The 18,065-nt window shown below is 49.0% G+C and overlaps 1 protein-coding gene across 3 annotated transcripts in view; it reads left to right on the top strand.

Annotated features, from left to right (window-relative positions):
* The window catches only part of SLC6A6 (solute carrier family 6 member 6), a 79,304-nt gene that overhangs the window by 12,878 nt on the left and 48,361 nt on the right, over positions 1 to 18,065 (top strand). The gene's annotated exons all lie outside the window — the stretch shown is intronic.

Genomic DNA, 18,065 nt, shown 5'->3' with positions numbered 1-18,065 from the left:
TAGTGTGACACTCGGTAAGTAATGCATTTTACGACAGGATGCCGCATGTGCTCACACACGCACACACGCATGAAACTGAAACCACAGTTTCAGAAATAATAACTCATGTCCTCACCATCTACGGGGCTCTGGTTTCTTGTGTAAAAACGATAGCCCTGACCCTCTTAAGTTGATTTCATAACCCACTAGTAGATTCTGCTCTGGAATTGGAAAATCCTGGCTCCCTGGGCAGTCATTTCTCCTGGCGGGGGTGGGGGTGGGGAGGGGAGGTAAATGCCCCTGACCAAGCTCCTATTGGCCCAGGATTGGGTTTTGGTTGATTTGGGGTCACCTAGGAAGCCAGGACTAGGAAAACAGGCCCAAAGCCCCTTTGCCTGCTGCTGCCAGTGGTGGTCCTGATCCTGTACTTTCAGAAAGACCCCCCCCAACTCCGGGTGCTCTGTCACAGTCCACTTGACCCCATGGAGACCTGTTCTTCATGCTGTGACATTAGATGTGGACCATCACAGTTATATCTCTAGTGGCTCAGGACACCTCCCTGACCAGCTGCCAAGTAGGCATGGAGTCGTCCCACTCCGTGTCACCTCCAGAGTCATCTCCATAAACATCGTAAATGTCAATAAGAAGACTAGCTAACATTTACCTCTTTAAGGGCATGCTGCACATGGCGCTGAGAGGTTTAGCGTACACTAGTGCATTTTATCCTATAGCGCTCCTGCGACTGGAGTGCTGTCATTTTTGTAAAAATGACAGGTAACACTCATTGAGTGCTTATCCGGATCAGGCACTGCTAGGCACTTTACAGGCTCATGCGTCCTTCAGAGTAGTCCTGTGAGGTGGGCGCCGATACGATCTCCCTATACAGATAGGGTAGCTGAGGCTTAGAGAGGTGAATTGACTCCCCCCAAGGTCACATAGCTAGGAAGGATTTGAACCCTGGTTGAGCTGATCCTAGTGCCAACATCATCTGGCACTGCCTTCCCCTTTCCCTCCCCCAAACTGGGAGCAGACTCCCACTTTGGCCTCTTCCTGAGGCCCAGCCCTGGTTAATGAGTAGCCCAGGGCAGCTGGAAGCCAGGTGCCTGCTGTTGAGAAGCTGGAATGTGAGTTTTGCTTTCAGATAAAGAGAATATTGTGCTAGGGGCTGGCCCCCACCCGGGCTGGTGACTTTATAGGAAATGAACAGATAGAAGTCAGCCACTGCTCCTCTCTTCCAAGGCTTGCTGACCCATCAACACTGGATGGGAGCTCATTTTACAGGAGAGGCAGTTGAGCCTTAACAGGTGGGTTTGCTCTCAGGCCAGTCTGATGCCTCCTCCAAGCAGCCCTCCTGGGTTTACATTTGACATGACAGGCAATGGGATTTAGAGGAGGTTGTCTTTAGAGAACAGAAGCTGTCATCCTTGAAGTCTGAGCACTACTGGGTTGCAGCCCTCCTTGCTGTGACCTCCAGGTTCCCATTGGAGAAAAGGACCGATAATCACTTAGGAGCCTTCTCACAGGGTTGTGCGCAGCTGGGGGGAGATGATGTATGGATGTTTGTCAGTTATTCAGCAGACTCTGAGTTATTAATGAACCATCCAAAATACTTATTCCTGACTGGGCAACCCATGCAGTGGAAAGTCCAAGGAGGCGGAGAGTCAGAAAGTTCCGGGTTCAAATCCTGGCTCTACCCTGTGCCAGCTTTGTGACCTTGAGGGGAGGGTCACTGAATTTCTGAGCCTCAGATTCCCTACCTCTAAACTGTAACATGGAAAAATAACAGCACCCAGGAGGATTAGAAAGACAGTGAGTGTGGTATCAGGGGTAACTGTGAGTTTGTCATCACAGTGGAATTTTGAATCACTGAACAGCCTAGCAAAATCAGTTCCAAGAACCCCAATACATTTTCACATTTAATCTCCCTGGCAGGATTCCCTAGACTGGAGCAGCCCCCATCCCCACCCCTACCTCACCCCAGCTGAAAATCAGATCCACCCTCCTGGGTATCTGGGGTAATTTTAGCAAGAGGGAAACATGTCTGGACTTGTCATGAGAATTCCCAGGGGGCCTTCCCCCTACTCTTCCAGGTTGTAAGCTGGCAGGGAAAGACTGTTATATATCAAGACCTATGACTGGCTGGCGTGGCTCAGCGGCTGATCATCAACCTAGGATCCAGGAGATTGAAGTTTGATTCCTGGTCAGGGCACATGCCTGGGTTGTGGGCTCGATCCCCAGTGGGGGGACGTGCAGGAGGCAGCCAATCAATGACACTCTCATCATTGATGTTTCTATCTCTCTTTCCCTCTCCCTTCCTCTCTGAAATCTATAAAGATATATTAAAAAAAAGAAAAAAGACCTGTGACCCGTTAAAAGCTTCAAAGTCAGCACTAGTTACCTGTAAGGGCCAAGGCAATGAGAATGGTATTTATTGTTTGTTATCTGATTTAAAAATTGAGATGTATTTGACAGAAAAACACTGTGTAAGCTTAAGGTGCACACATTAATTTGATACCTTTGATACATTGCAGTATTGATTGCCATTATACCGTTAGCTAATACTTTCATTGTGTCATATAATTATCATTTTTTCTAGTTTTGGAAAATAATATCTTTAATGCAGAAAATTTGGAGAGCACAGAAAAGTCAAAAGAAGAAAATAAAGTTTATCCCAATTTCCACCATCCAGAGATAGCTGTTGGCTGGGAGAATGGCACCAGGTGTTAGACCGGTGGAGTCAGACTGGACCTCTATTCAGCAACCGTGGTACTTGAATTCTGACTAAGAAAGAATTCAGAGCCAAGACTCAACTATAAGAGAAAGTTTATTTAGAAAGTCACAGAAGTAGAAGAAGTGAGCCAGCTGAGCTGTATGGGCTCAGGGAGCAAGTTACAAAGGCAAAAGAAGAGCCCTTGGAGCTTAGGAGAGAGAGACAAGGAAAACTCACCTCGGGGAAAGGGGTGGCGAAAGGTGCAGGTGTGGTTCATAGATAGAGCTGTGCTGGGTGCTTCTAAGGACTTTTAAGGGTTGGGATTTTAGGGGAGATCCCAGGAGAGGATCCCAGTGGAATACTCATCCGCTTTCCCGGTGTGTCCTTTCAGGGTCGTGGTCTCCACTGATTGGCTGGCACCAGCAGGGGTAATTATTCAATGCAGCTGGTCCTGAAGTCTGCCATGGCATTGATTGTCTGGTTTCGCTGCTTTTCTGGGCCTGGAGCTGAAACAAAACTGAGGCCTAGATGTTATCCCTAGGGTTTAATGCTTAAGGGAGCGGGCATGCAAGGGCCCTCATGGGAGTCACATGAGGCCACTCTTTAGCCCCTGTTCCTCCCCCAAGGGGTCTTCGGCTTGACTAGTGACATTCCAGGGGAGGAAAGGTCAGGGGAGGGTCCAAACCATATGACCAGCTATATGCCAAGGGAGGAAAGGTTACCATGGGCTGAGGTCCTAGTTTTCCCAGTTTTGTCTGTTGCTAGGCACCCCGGGGCTTTCACCCTTGTGACCTTCTGTACCTGGCCCACCGTCTTTGCCCTGCTCATGTCTGTTTGCCTACCATTTAGCCATGTGTTATTTAAAAATTTTAAATTTTCTTTCAAAATTGAACTCTCAGGGTGGCTATGTTTAGCAGCCAACTTCTCCCTGTCCCCCTCATATATTTCTGAGCATTTTTCTGGGTCTTGGGCCTTCTAAGTGAGGGGTCTACAGACTTTTGAGGGGTTGAATAGTGTGTATTTTGTGCATGGGCCGTGTGTTCTCACCTCTGCTATTGTAGCTAGAATGCAAAGCCAGTATGCAAATGATGGGTGTAGCTTTGTGTCAACAAAACTTTATTTACAAAAACAAAAATGTTGGATCTGGCCAAGGGGCCGAAGTTTGTTGACTCCTTATTCAGATTGGTTTTCATTTGTTGGGTAAACCATCATTTATTTAATTAATGCCCTACTGATGAGGGATCGGCCTTTTCACAGTTTCTCTTTCTAAACCACTCTGCTGTGAACATCTTGTTTTCCATTCTATTTTTAATTGTGGTAAAATACACATAACATAAAATTTGCCATCCTAACCATTTTTAAGTCTACAGTTTGGCAGTGTTAAGTATATTCACAGCGTTGTGCAACCAAACTCCGGAACTTTTTCATCTTGCAAAACCAAATGCAGTGAACATATTACACATGGGTCTGGTCAGCAAATTGGAGTTGCTAGCCTAAAGGGGCCGTGCATTTTTAAGATGCTGGGCACAATGTCACCAAAATTTTGACCTTCCAGAAGTTACCCTAAATGACAGCCCTCAGGCATCAAGAGGGAGTGGTGGCACCTCCCTTGGAGGTCCCTGCCTTCAGGGCTTTAGGGAGCCAAGCATGTAAAACTATCCACCCCAGACAAGTAGCTCTCAATCTGCTAGCCTCCCTCATTTGAGGAAGAAAATAAAAACTCAGTAAACAAGAAATACTATGAATAGACTAGAGGTTGATAAACACACCCTTTAGAGAGAGGAGAGCTGTGGTTATGATCTTAGTTCAGCTGTCCAGTGAGTCTGAGTGTAAATGTCATTTGGGCTCTACCTTACTGTGTGACTCAGGTCATGTCAATTAACCTCTCTGGGCCCGAGTCCTCTGCCAAAAGAGACATACAGAGTGATGTAGAATCTCCCTTCTTTGGCTGTTCTGAGGATCAGGGAAGAAAAACTATGTAAGTTCTCAGTACAGTGATGGACGCATAGCAATTACTCAATAAATGGTAGTTATTATAATTGCTATTCGTATTGCTACCATTACTGTAATTACTTCTGACACCTCTAGCTCAGCGTAGTCTGAATATATGGACAATAATAGCATGAGTAGCCCTTTGCAATTCTCAAAAAAGTTTTCCATCTCTAATACTTATATTATCTTACATAGTTATTACTGTCCCCATGTAACAGGTGAGAAATGTGAGGCTCGAGAGGACAGTGGCCAACTTTAGGTCAGCCACACTTCTTTGGCTTGTAGTCTTCTACACAGCAGCTGTTGAGAGATGGGGCCTCTGGATGACAGGGTAGTCTGGAGCCGCCCTTTCTGGTTGCACCTGTGTCAGGAAAGCTTGGGTCTCAGGTGGAGAGAAGATTCCTTGGGTGTATCCTCCTGTCTTGGGATCAGCCAGGGACTTCTTCAAGGAAAGGGATTACAATTCTAATATGTGGGGGGTTCCCACACCACCAAGCAATTCTCCCACACCAGCTCGGTGTCCTATCATTCAACTAAATTATGACACCATCTACCTGGCGATAGTGTCAGATTCCACAGATTAGGGGCTTAGTTCCACAAGTTTGCCTCCCCCCCCCCTTCACATGCCATTGCAAGTCCAGGTTATCACCTGTGCTTCTGACCAACTGGCTATAGATTGGAGGTTCCCATGACCTCCTCCTTGAGTTCTATTAATTTGCTAGAGTGACTCACAGAATTCAGAGAAACATTTTACTTACTAGATCACTGGCTTATTAGAAAAGGATATAACTCAGGAAGAGCAGGATGGAAGGGATGCATATGGCAAGGTCTGGGGAAGGAGCACAGAGCATCCATGCTCTCCAAGCATGCCACTTGCTCAGAATCACCAACCCAGAAGCTGTTGGAACCCATCTTTTTGGTTTCTTACTGACGCTTCATAGCATAGGCATGGCAGATTAAATCATTAGCCATTAGCTGTTGGTTCAACCTCCAGCTCCTCTACCTTCCCTGGAAGTCCTGTGGGTGGGACTGAAAGTTCTAACCCTCTAATCACATGGTTGGTTCTCCAGGCAGCCAGCCCCCATCTCAGGCCCCATTCTAAAGGTCAGCTTATTAACATAACAAAAGACACCTTTGTCATCTCATCAGAGGAAATTTCCTGGGTTTTAGGAGCTCTGTGCCAGAAATAGGGATGAAGATTAAATATATATTTCTTGTTATAAATTACACCATCACAGAGGTTTTTTTCAGAAGCTGACAGGGCCTTTCAGAGACCAGAGTGTCCCACCATGGTGAAACCTGAGAGAAGTTTCTGGAACATATCCCCATCTGTGTCCAGAAACCCAGGCTCACAAAAGTAGGAGCCTCCGGGATCCCTGGCGCTGCAGATAGCCACTGGGCCTGGGGAGCTGGCTCACCCCGGCACCCATGAGGGAGGGGACCCTCAGTCATGCCAATGTAAGAATGTCCAAAGTTGTAAAGAATTTATATAAGATTTTATTTGAGCCAAATTGTTATCAACGCTGGGAAGCAAATATCAAATGCTCCTGAGAAGGGCAGTTCTGCAGTTACTTTTATGCATTTGGAATTAAGGAGGGACCAAAGTGGGAGAAAGCAAGGTACTGAGCAGGTAAGATTGTGTGTTCCCTTGAAGGTGATTACATCTTTGACAGGTCTGGAAAAGAGGATTACTTCTGGCATTTCAAAGGTGTGTTAACAATGGACAGGGCTTGCTTAAAAACCTTCTACTAAAGTTATAGGCCTGGGTTGTGAATGGATGATCAGAGCACTCTATGAGGTTACTTTCCATAGAATCTCTTTTTTGTTCACAATCTGTGTTCAGACCCAGCAAGGGAAGGTCCCTAGAGCCTTTCACAACATCTGGTGTGCTCACCTGAAACATAGGTCTGGAATCCTTTCCCCAGGGTAGCTGCTAGTGCAGCAGTGCTGAATCTCGGATGTGAAACTCAGCTTTGCATGCAGGAACTGGGTGCCCTGGTGTGAGGAGTCTCCCTCCCTGAGCTGGGTGTTTACTGTAAAACGGACAACAGTGCTTGGGTCTCCCCCAACACCCATCTGTGTGTGCTTAGAAAAAGGGCTGGCCCCCTCCCCAGCCTGGCAGCTCAGTGGCATACCTCTGTGGGGCCCTCTGTATCGACATCTCAGCTTCCAGAAATCACTTCTCACCCTCCTGCCTTTGTCCCTAGCAACAGCCATGGGTAGTTTTGGGTCATCTGCTCCTCTGCTCCTTTGCCCCTCGTTTTCAGCCCTGACTCGGCTCCCGCTTCACCTTGCACATTTGAGGGTGCTCTCATCCCCAAATCCTCCCATCTTCTCACCTCATCCCTGAGCTCTTGCTCTGCGGGGTCCCGCCAGGGCTGTTGTGTTGCCACAGTGAGGGGGATATGGTTCTTATTTATATTTTCAGGGCCGAAAGGTGCTGTGCTTCTCTGCTTGTCTTGCTGGCCCCCTAGTTTCTTCTGGGTATCCTGCCCGCCCTGACCATCTCTCAAACATGAGATCTTTCTCTTGTTCATTAAGATACTGGGGCCCAGAGAGAGACTGGGTTCTGATGAGGAATCTAAGGCTGGGTCCCGATCAGTGGGAAGGATGCCGTGGTCCAGTAGCAACGCCTGTCAAAGGGCAGGCTGGGAGAATGTGGAATGGGATGGTCTATGTGATATGATGTCCTTGGCTGTGGACACCTGCTTTGGAAAATATGTGGAAACAGAGGAGCCAAGAGGATGGTGAAAGGTCTGTGCAGCCACCAGGGAGAGGCCTTGTCTGGGTGGGAAGGAGATGCCTACGTGAGTGTGTGGTCTTAAGTCCCCCGCACTTCATTTGTATTTCGGTGGAGGTTTTCAGACCAGGCAGCTAGAGTTTTCGATTCCTCTCATTTCCTGGGGCTCATATTTTGTGCCGACTTTGGGGGTGGGTAACACATGGGGACATGGGAGATTGGGTTGCCAGATAAAATGCAAGGCTCCCAGTTAAATTCAAATTTCAGATAAACAATGCGTCATGTTTTTAGTCTAAGTATGTCCCATGCAGTATTTGCTAAATCTGACAAGTTTACCTCTGCAGCCTCATTTATCCAACAGCCCAGGGAGGTCACTCCCACGGAAACTATGACGAACTACTTCTTGAAGTTGCAGATTGTCCCCATGAATCTAGTTACAGTGGCTGTCGCCCCGGCTCTGACCCTCTTTGCTGTGAGACTCTGAGACCCTGCTGCCTCCGTCTCCTCCTGCAGGCACCAGAGGGTCAGCCTCGTTTATTCACGAAGCCCAGTTCTGACGCAGAGATGCTTACTGAGCACCTACCATGGCCCAGAACTTAACTCATCTGAGCCGAGAGGATGTTCTCCACTTTGTGGATAAAGAAGCCGGGCTCAGAGAGGTGCCCAGTAATGCCATTGCGGCCACAGAGTAGGAGACAGGCCTGGTGGGCTTTCGGGCTCCCGTCCTCTCCTTCCCTGGGGTGCTACCCAGGAGGCCCTGCTGCCCTTCCTGGTGTATTCCTTCCAGACCCTCTCCTGTCCCCTGATGATCTCACACCTAAATGAACTGAGTCATTTATTCATTTACTCAGTTTTTATTGAGCTCCCCTTGTATACCAGGCACAGTGCTGGGAGGTGGGAATAGAATAGGGAACAAGGCAGGAAGGGAGAGACATAAATGATTACATAAACCATTATTCGGTTGCGAAGCGGGACAGGGTCCCCCCCAAATAATCAGTGTGTGTAACCAGGAGACAGCCTTGTTCAGGGTGGAGGAGGGAAGTGGTCTGGGAATGGAGCCCCCCTCTCCTTCTCATGATCCTGTCTCCCTCCTCCTTCCCATCCATCCTTCCTTATAATGAGCCTCCAGAGGCTCAGAGAGGTGTAGTGACCTGCCCAAGGTCACACAGCACCTTGAGATGTCAGGCCTCTGCTCCTCTCAGATCCACCCTTCCCGTCCTGGCACTCTCTAGAGAAGAGTCCCTGCTCTGCTGCTTCCTGGCTATGTGACCTCCGTCAAGTCCCATCTCTTGCTGGATCTCAATTGCCCCATCTGCAAAATGGGGAGACTGTGATGCCCACTGGGTTAACTGGCACATATAGGAGGAAGCAATTTGGTATATTAAAAAGCTTGATGCAGATATTTCTTATTAATGTGTCTTATTATTAATGGCCATAATAAAGTGCTTTCAGGGATAATTCAGTCACATTAAACAGTCCGGAGAGTCAGCAAAGCCTCTCTCCCTAAAAGACAAAACTTGAAAAGCCGAAGCTCTTGAAGGTGCCCTGGGCTGGGGCTTGGTGGTGGGGTTGCTTTTGGGCACTGATCCCTCCACATCTGTGACCTCCTCTGGGCCAGCTGATCTCTGTGTGGCCAGGCCTGAAAGTGTCACAGCTGAGCACTGGGCCTGCTTGGGTACAGCTGGGGGAAGGGTTGCCCCCAACTTTTTGAAAAAATAAAGAATTTTACAGTCTAATGGGTGAGACTAATATGTGAACATATAAATTACATTAAAATTTGGTGAGTTTTTATTTCAGTTGTATTGAGAAATAATCTACATACGTCACTGTGTAAGTTGGAGATGTACAGCATGTTCATTTGATTTACATAGACTGAAATGATTACCATGTAGGTTAGTTAACATCCATCATGTCATATAGATACAGTAGCCCCTACATTTTAAGGTCACAGGTTGCAGACCTTTTGTTTTCCCTGTGGCCTTTCCAATCCATTCGAGAAATTCAGTTTCACACCCCTTTCCAGCCCTGCTGAGTTGGGGAAAGGCCTACTGCAAATTATTTGATGTCAGGGGAAGTTTGGGGAAAACCTTTAAACATCTGAAAACTGAGAATTGAAAGTCTGTTCATTCTGTCATCAAAGAGTTGTGGACTTTTCCTGTGGCTCAGGTTCTGGCAGGGTCCTGGTGACCCAGAGATGAGTGAATCTCACTCTGTCCAGGCTGGGAACTCCCAGGCAAGCTGGGAGACAAATCGGGTATCCATTGGTGGGCACGGTCTCGAAGATGCTTTGGGAACACAGAGTTTGAAAATCTTTCTCAGAGGCCTTGAGTAGGCAGGCTCGTGCCAGGTGGGCACAAGATCAGAAGGGCCTTACTGGTAGAGAAACCGCCCATGAAAAGGCAGGGCAGAGTGAAAGTGTGGAGTGGGAGCTCCCTGGGCCATAAGGGGGTGGTATGGCTGGGTGTTCCATTCTGGGGAAAGGAGAGGAGCTGGACGGAGTTGTCTAGCCTGCTGACCCCAAGTGCCCTGCTGAGTGGTTGGTCTTGATTCACTTTGGAGAACCAGCCTAAAACTGGAAGTCCTTATTTAATTCTTCCAGGTGCCCTTAAAGGTATTGACTGTTTCGTTGTTTTGACAACTAGCTCAGGAAGAAAAACAAAGCCCAGCCCTCACCCAAACACACTTGTAGGAGAATCATAGGCACAGTCAGTGGTCCCAGGAGGAAACCCACTCTAATGAGATGTCTAACCTAGTTTTGCTGACTCACGTGGTTTTGGGAGCATATGAAGTGCCTTGGGAGGGGACAGCAGTGCCAGCAAACTGGCTGCTTGTTTGACACAAAACACCAATGGAGCTGTTTGGTATTTTCCCTGCCATACAGAACAGTTTTTGTCTGCCTTTCTCAGCACTGGGTGACTCTGAGAAGGGGTCTAGTCAGCGTTCATTAACTACATGAAATGAAAGGTGGCCCATCTTTTCTGTTCAGGGCCGTATTGTTTCTCCTTGGAGCAAATCCGATCCTGTATTGAGGCACTTCCTTGTAACTTCCCTTGTGTAATTTGAGGTGCCTCATTTTAAAGGTGATGCAACTGAGGCCCCAGGGGAAATGACATTCCTGAGGCCAGTACTTCTTACAGCTGGCAAATGGCAGAGTTAGGTTCGAACTAAAATCTTTTATGGTGACACAGCACAGGCAAAAGTGGAACTAGGCAGAGAGTATTTGGGGATCAGAGTCTCAAGGTATGGAGGGTGCCTGTTGGGGAATTCAGAGAACAAAGCTGGAGAGGCCAATTAGGGTTCCTCCTCTTCAATGACAGTATTGGGCAGGAATTATTTAGAGCTTGGCCATCTGGGGGTCAGCTGGAACTGATTGAACAAATATAGATAAGTCAATTAAAAAGGGCGGATTTCTCAACTATTTATAGTTGTGGCCTAAATCTCAGGTATCCTTGCCCTCAAGCAGTAAAAGGAGACTTTTTCTGATTGCTGGCTATCTATAGGATGAGTAAGCTGATTAAGTCCTGGTTGGGACACTTTATTGGGAGGATCAGGGTGAGAGAAAGCTCAGGGGAGGTGTGGGGGTGGGCGATGTTCTCAGGGCCAAGAGGGAGTAAGGTGGACCCGGGCAGTTACATTTCCAGAAATGTCATGGGCTTGGAGACAGAACCCCTGGATTCCACCCTTTCCTTCATCAATTATTTGAGATTAGCCACATATCTACGTAATTGCTCTGGGAGGGCTGAATTTAAATAGTTAAAAGTTCTTCCTGACGGGAGAGACCACTATTAGTCATCCCAGCAGGTATACATAATTAAATGGGAAGATTCTCTGTAAAGCACTTAGTACAAAGCCTCAGCTAAGTGGATGTTGTGGTGGCCACTATTCTGTGGTTGATACTGGCTGCAGCCCAGTCCTTGAAGAAGCGAAAATACCAGTGATCTGGACCCATCAAGAGACGTGAATTCTAATCCAGCTGGTTAATTTGCAAAATGACACTCCTGCCTCCTGCCAGTCTCAGTTTCTTTCTGTGTCAGGTGAAAAGGGGGACTTCTGGTATAAAAGCCAGGAAATGTCCCAAAACCCAGTGGCTGAGAACCGAGGACTCTGGAGCCCTGCCTCTTACTGGCTGTGCAACCTTGGTCAAGTCACTCAACCTTTCTGAACCTCATAGGGTAAGGTCCCTCATCTCATAGAGTGGTTGGTAAGGACTGGATAAACTATTGCACCCAAATGCCAGACATTGAGCCTGGCACACATGGGTGCTTAGCCCAGGGAGCTGACATTTCTCTCTGTAACTGGCCATGCAGTTGGAGGATTTTCTGTACATTTAAGGCATTTCGAGTGTGCTTTTTGTCCTAGCAGACTGAAAATGCTATGAGGTCTCATTACCTTGGACTAATTATAGGAGAAAAGTGAGCAGCCATAATCAGTAGTTTAAAGAAATAAAAATATTTAGCACAATTTAAAAAATTACTATTAGCTAGAATTATACCGAGTGCCCAGCAAAGTGCCAGGCACACAGTGTTAGCTTGTAATTATTGTTTCCAGGATTTAAGAACAGTTAGAATAGAACCAAGGGTTGCTATGACAACGGCAGTCCAGGGTCCTCATTTGCTGTCTTCTGGGCGGAGGCCTGCCCCTTGCCCTAGAGCACCCTGTGATGCAGATTTGAGCACAGGAGGAAGACTGAGGTTTGCAGCTGAGTAATAAGCAACTCGTTCAGTTGGGAGAGGGGCAGGTGTGGTTAGGGAATGGCTTCCTGGAGGAGTTGGCATTTGAAGATGAGAAGAGCGGGGATGTGCATTCCAGGGCCTGGAACCACCTGTGAAAATGCACTGAGCTGTGAAAGCCCACAGCCTCCCAGGCAGTAGTGTATAGAGACAGTGAGTTCTGTGATTAGGAACCCTCTCTGGCTTTAGTTTCTGCTAAGGGACATTTCTAATCAGGGGCATTTTTCTGGAGATCGCAGTCTCTGGGCATCTGCGCTGTGAGGGAAGGGGCATTGTGACCTCATGAGCAAATATTCTGAGGCCCAGAGTCGAGGTGCTGGGCATCTTCTTTTCCTTGCAGGTCTTTGATGTGCCCCATTTGCCAGTGCCCAGCGTAAGTCACTTTTGCTTGTCCACCTGTGTCCCTGGCTGCTCATGGAACCTCTGTGCCCTTAGAGAACCACACCGGGCTTGCCTTCTATGATTCAAGCTTGTAAGGTCTCTAACAGCTGCAGTTACCTAGGAAATGGTGTTCAGGGAGTCTGCCTGGATGGGAGAGGGAGCAGGGGACAAATGTGGGAGCCCTTAAGTGCTTCTGAGTTCTGACCTGAGTGGTCCTGCTGGGGGCCTGGTGGGAACAAGGTCTTTCTTAGAGGCATCCAGCTCAGAGTAGGTCATGGCTCCCTGTGCTGGGAACCGCTTGCCCGGGTTGCCCACCCCAGACCATCAGTGGGACCCCTGTCCAAATCTTTACTTGATGGAGCCTCTCAGCCCCTGAATTGACTGAAGATGGGTTGCTGGGTGACCAGGAAGGGCATTCTCTTGGGGTCATGGACCTCCTTGGGATTTGGGGCTCTAATTTCCCTGGGCCTGGAAAAGAGCTCCACAAATAAGTAAGGAGTTGAGTTGGTCCTAAGCATCCAAACTTGGAGCAGGCTGGAAAGGGAACTGGAGTGCAGAGTCCAGAATTGAAACACTGGAGACTTAAGCTCTTAGACTTAGCCCTCAGTTTTCCCACCTGTAAAATGGGCACATTAGACCAGATGATGGTATTGAATTTCATGAACTAGTACACATTCAAAAAACAAACTGGGGTTGAGGAGTGGAATGGCCTACCCTCAGGCTGGCAAACTTTATATTTTACCACTTAATGCAATTTTTAAAAAGATACCATCTGCTCTCATTATGATGCTATGAAAGAAATGACATTTTTAATACCCCCAAAAAAGTAGGAAGACTGCAATGTTATCAGTTAGGGCTAATTGGGTTTCAGAAGAGTACCCAGGCAGCCCCCCACCATGGGCCTGGACTCCATACCCTTAGCTTTCTCATTGCACTTGGAGCTGGTGAAAGTTCACCCAGGTTGGCAGAAGCTTGGCACTGGACAGCCATGGGATAAAGCTCTGGAATGCTCTCAGAGCAACCACAATGATGACTGCTGTCTTGCCTTCCTAGTAGTAGGCACTTCTCTTCTGAGATTTGCTCCAGTGTGAATAGATGTTTGCCCTCAGATATAACATCCTAATATGCACCTGTCTGTGTGCCTGGCTCTATGCTGAATGGTTTACTTGTATCAGTTCATGTGATCACTCTTCTGCCCTGGGAGGTTGATGCTACTATCACCTGCATTTTCAGCTGAGGAAACTGAGGCATAGTAAGTAGGCTGCCTAGAGTCTTGCAGCAGAGCCAGGATTTGATCCCTAGCAGCCTCACTCTAGAGCTTCCTGGCAAGCTCCCTCACCTTCAGTCCTCCGTCTCCTTATCTGTGAACTCTGGGCATGGGATCCTGGCCTTCTATGTCATTCAGTAATGGCCCGGTGAGGGGTCTCAGTATCTGATTCCTGCAGCTGCAGCCACCCTGGGGGACACCAGTGAGGCCACCTTCCTCTCCTGAAGGTTTTCTTCCCAGAGTCTCAAGCTGGGAAGGAAGGAGGGAGGGAGGCCCCTTGGCCACTGCTCCAAGTAGCTGGTCTGCAGTTGCCCCCACGGGTTGTGGAAGCCGCTGTGCAGTCCCCTTTCCCAGCAGTGTTCACAGCAAAGCCTTTGTCTGCTCTCAAGCCCAGGCCCCAGCCCTGAAACTTCCACCTCCCCAGCTTGGCAGGCATGACAGGCCCGAGGGCCAGAATGGTACCAACACCTTGTATGGGGGCTGCAGGCCCTGGCCTAGCTACCTGCCCCTCCTCCTGCCCTCCTTCCTTCCATGGGCAGCTGCCTGAGATGCTGTCCCAACTGTACCCCAAGGCTAGGTAGGGGAGGTGACAGGAGTCTCCCACATTCATGTTCAGATCCCTAGGAAGCCACTAGCCCATGGCACCTGCATTGTCCCTCAGTCAACAACTTACTGAGGGCGGGGAACCCCAGGGTTTCCCAATCCCACTCACCGAGGAAGGGGAGAGGAAGTTGGAATAGAGGAAGGGGCAGCCAGGAGGAGGCCGGGGTGGGTGTTAGGGTGATGGCCCTCATCGTAGAGAACGTTGACCTGCATTTGAACCCTGGTTCTGGCTATGTGAGATGATCTGTAAGGTGCCCAGCAGGCCTGGCAGTGCCCAGCAGGGCCTTGGCTGTGGGTCCAGGCTGTCACTGGTCTAGGGAGAGTGCATGAAGTTGGCCTTCATCTTGATATCTAACACTTTGTCCAAGTGCTATTCTAAGCAATCTACACATATTAGCTCATTTAACCCCTGTAACCCTCAGAGATAGGTGCTATTACTATCCCCATTCTATATTTGAGGAAACTGAGGCACAGAGGTTTATTTATGGTGCACATTTTCTTCTGCCAGGATGGTTGCCTTCACAGAGGGAGGGCTGTGTGTGTGTGTGTGTGTGTGTATGTGTGTGTGTGTGCACGCACACCTCCACGTTGTTGGGATCTCCTGGTCACTTAGTCTAAAGCACAGCCCAGAGTGCAGGTCTTGCCTTGGTCAAGCAGTGGTCACTGGCAGAGCCAGGGCCTCACCAAGGCCTCCTGGGGCCTTTACTGCTGTTCCTTGTGCTTGGGGAGCTGGCATTTTAGGAACAGGTGTTTCGCTGTTTGGGAAGACCCTACTTGCAGCCTGCCTCTACTTTTGGGAAAAAGTGACCCCCCCCCCCCTTGCAAGGGTGACAGCCAGGGAGGTCCCCAAGTCCCAGGCAATATACCCTGCTCCTCTTTCCTGTCTTTGGAGATGCTGCCTGAGGCCTGCTCAGCTGAACTGGGGCCTCACTAGGCTTAGAGCCAGCCAGGTCCAGGTTTCCCTCCTGCTCCCTGCTGGATGGGGGAGTCTCTGATGCATGGATCCCACATACTCCACTCAACTCCCTGTCCCAGAGCCCAGGTAGTCCACTTGCTAGCCCTCACCTGTATTTCTCAAGCTTCTTTTTCTTTGATCAAGCAGATAAAAGGAGTGTTGGCTTTGTCCTGGGTTCCAATTCTGACTCTGCCACTCACTGGGTAACCTTGGGTCAGGTCCTATCACCTCTCTGAACCGTAGTTTCCTTGTCTGCAAACTGGGGGCCGAAGTGCCCCCCCAGGGGAACTGTAAGGAGCAGTGGCAATATGGCATAGGAGAACCAATGGCAAACTGTCGAGTCTGCGCAAATGGTTCTTGGGGCAGGCCCTGGACCTACTGGTGCTGGGGGAAGTGAAACTGAGCTAGGCGCAGCCCCCAGCCACTCAGAGCCTGGCTGGGGAGACCGGCCACTGTGACATGGGTGCACACACACACAACACACACACTCATGGCCATTATCAGTCACCAAGTTTTATTGGTTTATTTTGTTTTACATTTTACCAAGTGTCTCCCAGTTCATTAGCACCCCTGTTCCCAACCTCACCTGATTTTAAGATTCATTGGGGGGCTGAGGGCTGGTTTAACAGCCTTTAAGATTCAGATTTTGTAGATCTGGGGTAGGCCCAGGAGCCTGCCATCTCAGCCAGAGTCCCAGGCGATGCTGATGTTCAGGCACATGTGAGGATTTGGGCCATCCACCTGCTCTGCCCAAGAACCCAGAAACTTCCGCAAGGGATGGTTTTACAGATTATGGGACTGTTTTACAGATGAAGAAACTGAGGTTTCCCAAGGAGAACTTATAGTTCTGAGCAAGAGCCCAGTGCCTGGTGAACAGTGCGATGATACAGGCCAGAGGAGGAGAGGGGAGACAGTAGGGTGGGAAGGAAAGGCTTCCTGGAGGAGGCAACACTTGGGCCAGGTCTTCAAGGTAGGTGGGATCCACCTCAACATGAAAGAACCCACAAAGCATAGGGTTGGATGGGGTAATGCTAGGGAGAGCAAGGAGGCCCCAAGACTCATGCAGGGAAAGAGGAGACACAAAGTGGCAGAGATTGAGGACAGGGGCAAATAAGTGTGAGCCTTGGATTCCAGGTGGGAAAATTTATGGAGATTCTTCAAGCAGCTGGGAGCCACTGCTAGTTCTTCTAGCAGTGGAGGTGAGGGCCACACAGCAAGGAGTGAGGATTGCTAGAAACACGACTGGCAGAGTTCAGGGCATGCCTCTGTAGAGAGTTTCCAGTGGTTGGGGCCGCCTTGTTTTGTGATGCTGCATGAGTGACAGGGCCCTAGGAGGCAGTGCCATGTCCCCAACTCTGTGCAGACTCTGTCGAAGTGTAAGTGGAATTGCAATGAAAATGTGAGGGACATGGAGGCTGTCTGGGTTGCCCTGGGGGATGGTCTGCACATGTAAGAAGACCACGAATGAGAAATGTCTGTCCTCCGTCCAGCTCAGCCCTAACACTGATGCAGATTGTAATGCTGAGTTTTTCCTCTAGCAGAGCAGTAACTGCTGTTAGGCATCATCTTGTAGCCCTGGAAGTCGCCACTGCTGCTGACCCAACATCTGCCAACCTGACAGAATTAGATAGGAACCCAGCCCACCCAGCTTTGGAATAAGAGCTTCACTTTTGGCCTCTGGCATCCACTGTATTCCACCGGTTGGGGATGTCAGGACTGTCTTTGCCCTCGACTCTCTCCTTCCAGCTTCAGTTTCCCTTCTGTGAGCTCAGTTCCCTGCAGCTCTGATGGTCCATCTGTGAGAGAGGCTGGTGTCCCTTGTCGTTGCTTTGCTCTGGGTCCTGGCCTCTGTTTCCTCCTCTTGAAAGTGGGCTTGCATTTGCACATGCCGAGACCTCTCAGGACCCACTTTGAGCTGTTGGTTTTTGTGCAGAATCCAGCAGCCTCCCCCAGCACTCAGCAATCCTTTAGGGGACCAGGAAGAATTCACTTCCAAGTCATTTCTGGAAGATGCTCGGGGAACACATTGTTTAATAAAAATTGATTTTCTAAAACTTGGGAGCTCACCTCTCAAAAAAAGGGCAAAGGTTTGTAGAGTTTTATACCATTTGGGGGGAACTTTGCTCAGATGCTGGGAACACATCTCCGCTCTCTTGCAGAGAACATGTAAGGCCCATCCTTCCTCTGTCGACCTCCCTGCCTGTTTCCTAAACGCCTGCCATTACTCTGTTACCCTGATTGAGGAGCCCTCACAGCTACAAGGTAGAAGATACTTACTCCTATATTATTGAGTGTCCCCAGAGTCCTGAGCCCTAGATGTTCTGTTTGACGAATATTCAAAGTGCCAGGCCCTGTCAGGAAGCTGACCCTGGGCAACAGAGGAGCAAACAGATAATTATGGGCTGGTGAGTGTGGCCTGGCCCATGGAGCCCAGGCATGGCACTGGGAGTCCTTGGGGCCTTTGTCCTGGAGTATTTATTGCCTATGAGTTACTTGGGGAACAGTGTGCCAGATTAAGGGAACAGCATGAGCCAAGGTGTGGTTTAGTAGTCCCTGGGATCTTGAGTGGGCTCCAGATGGTGGAGGACAATCTGAAACTTGACTTCCAGGTAAGTGGAACAATAGTCCAGACCAAAGCTCCTTTGCTCTGAAACGGGCCGGCTGCAGACATTGCTAGTCCATCACCTTCTGTGTCTTGCTAAATCCCA

The sequence above is a fragment of the Miniopterus schreibersii genome, assembly GCF_964146895.1.
Source record: "Miniopterus schreibersii genome assembly, chromosome: 15".
Classification (NCBI taxonomy): domain Eukaryota; kingdom Metazoa; phylum Chordata; class Mammalia; order Chiroptera; family Miniopteridae; genus Miniopterus; species Miniopterus schreibersii.
The sequence above is the reverse complement of the archived record's forward strand: the minus strand, read 5'-3'. Positions and strand labels throughout refer to the sequence as shown.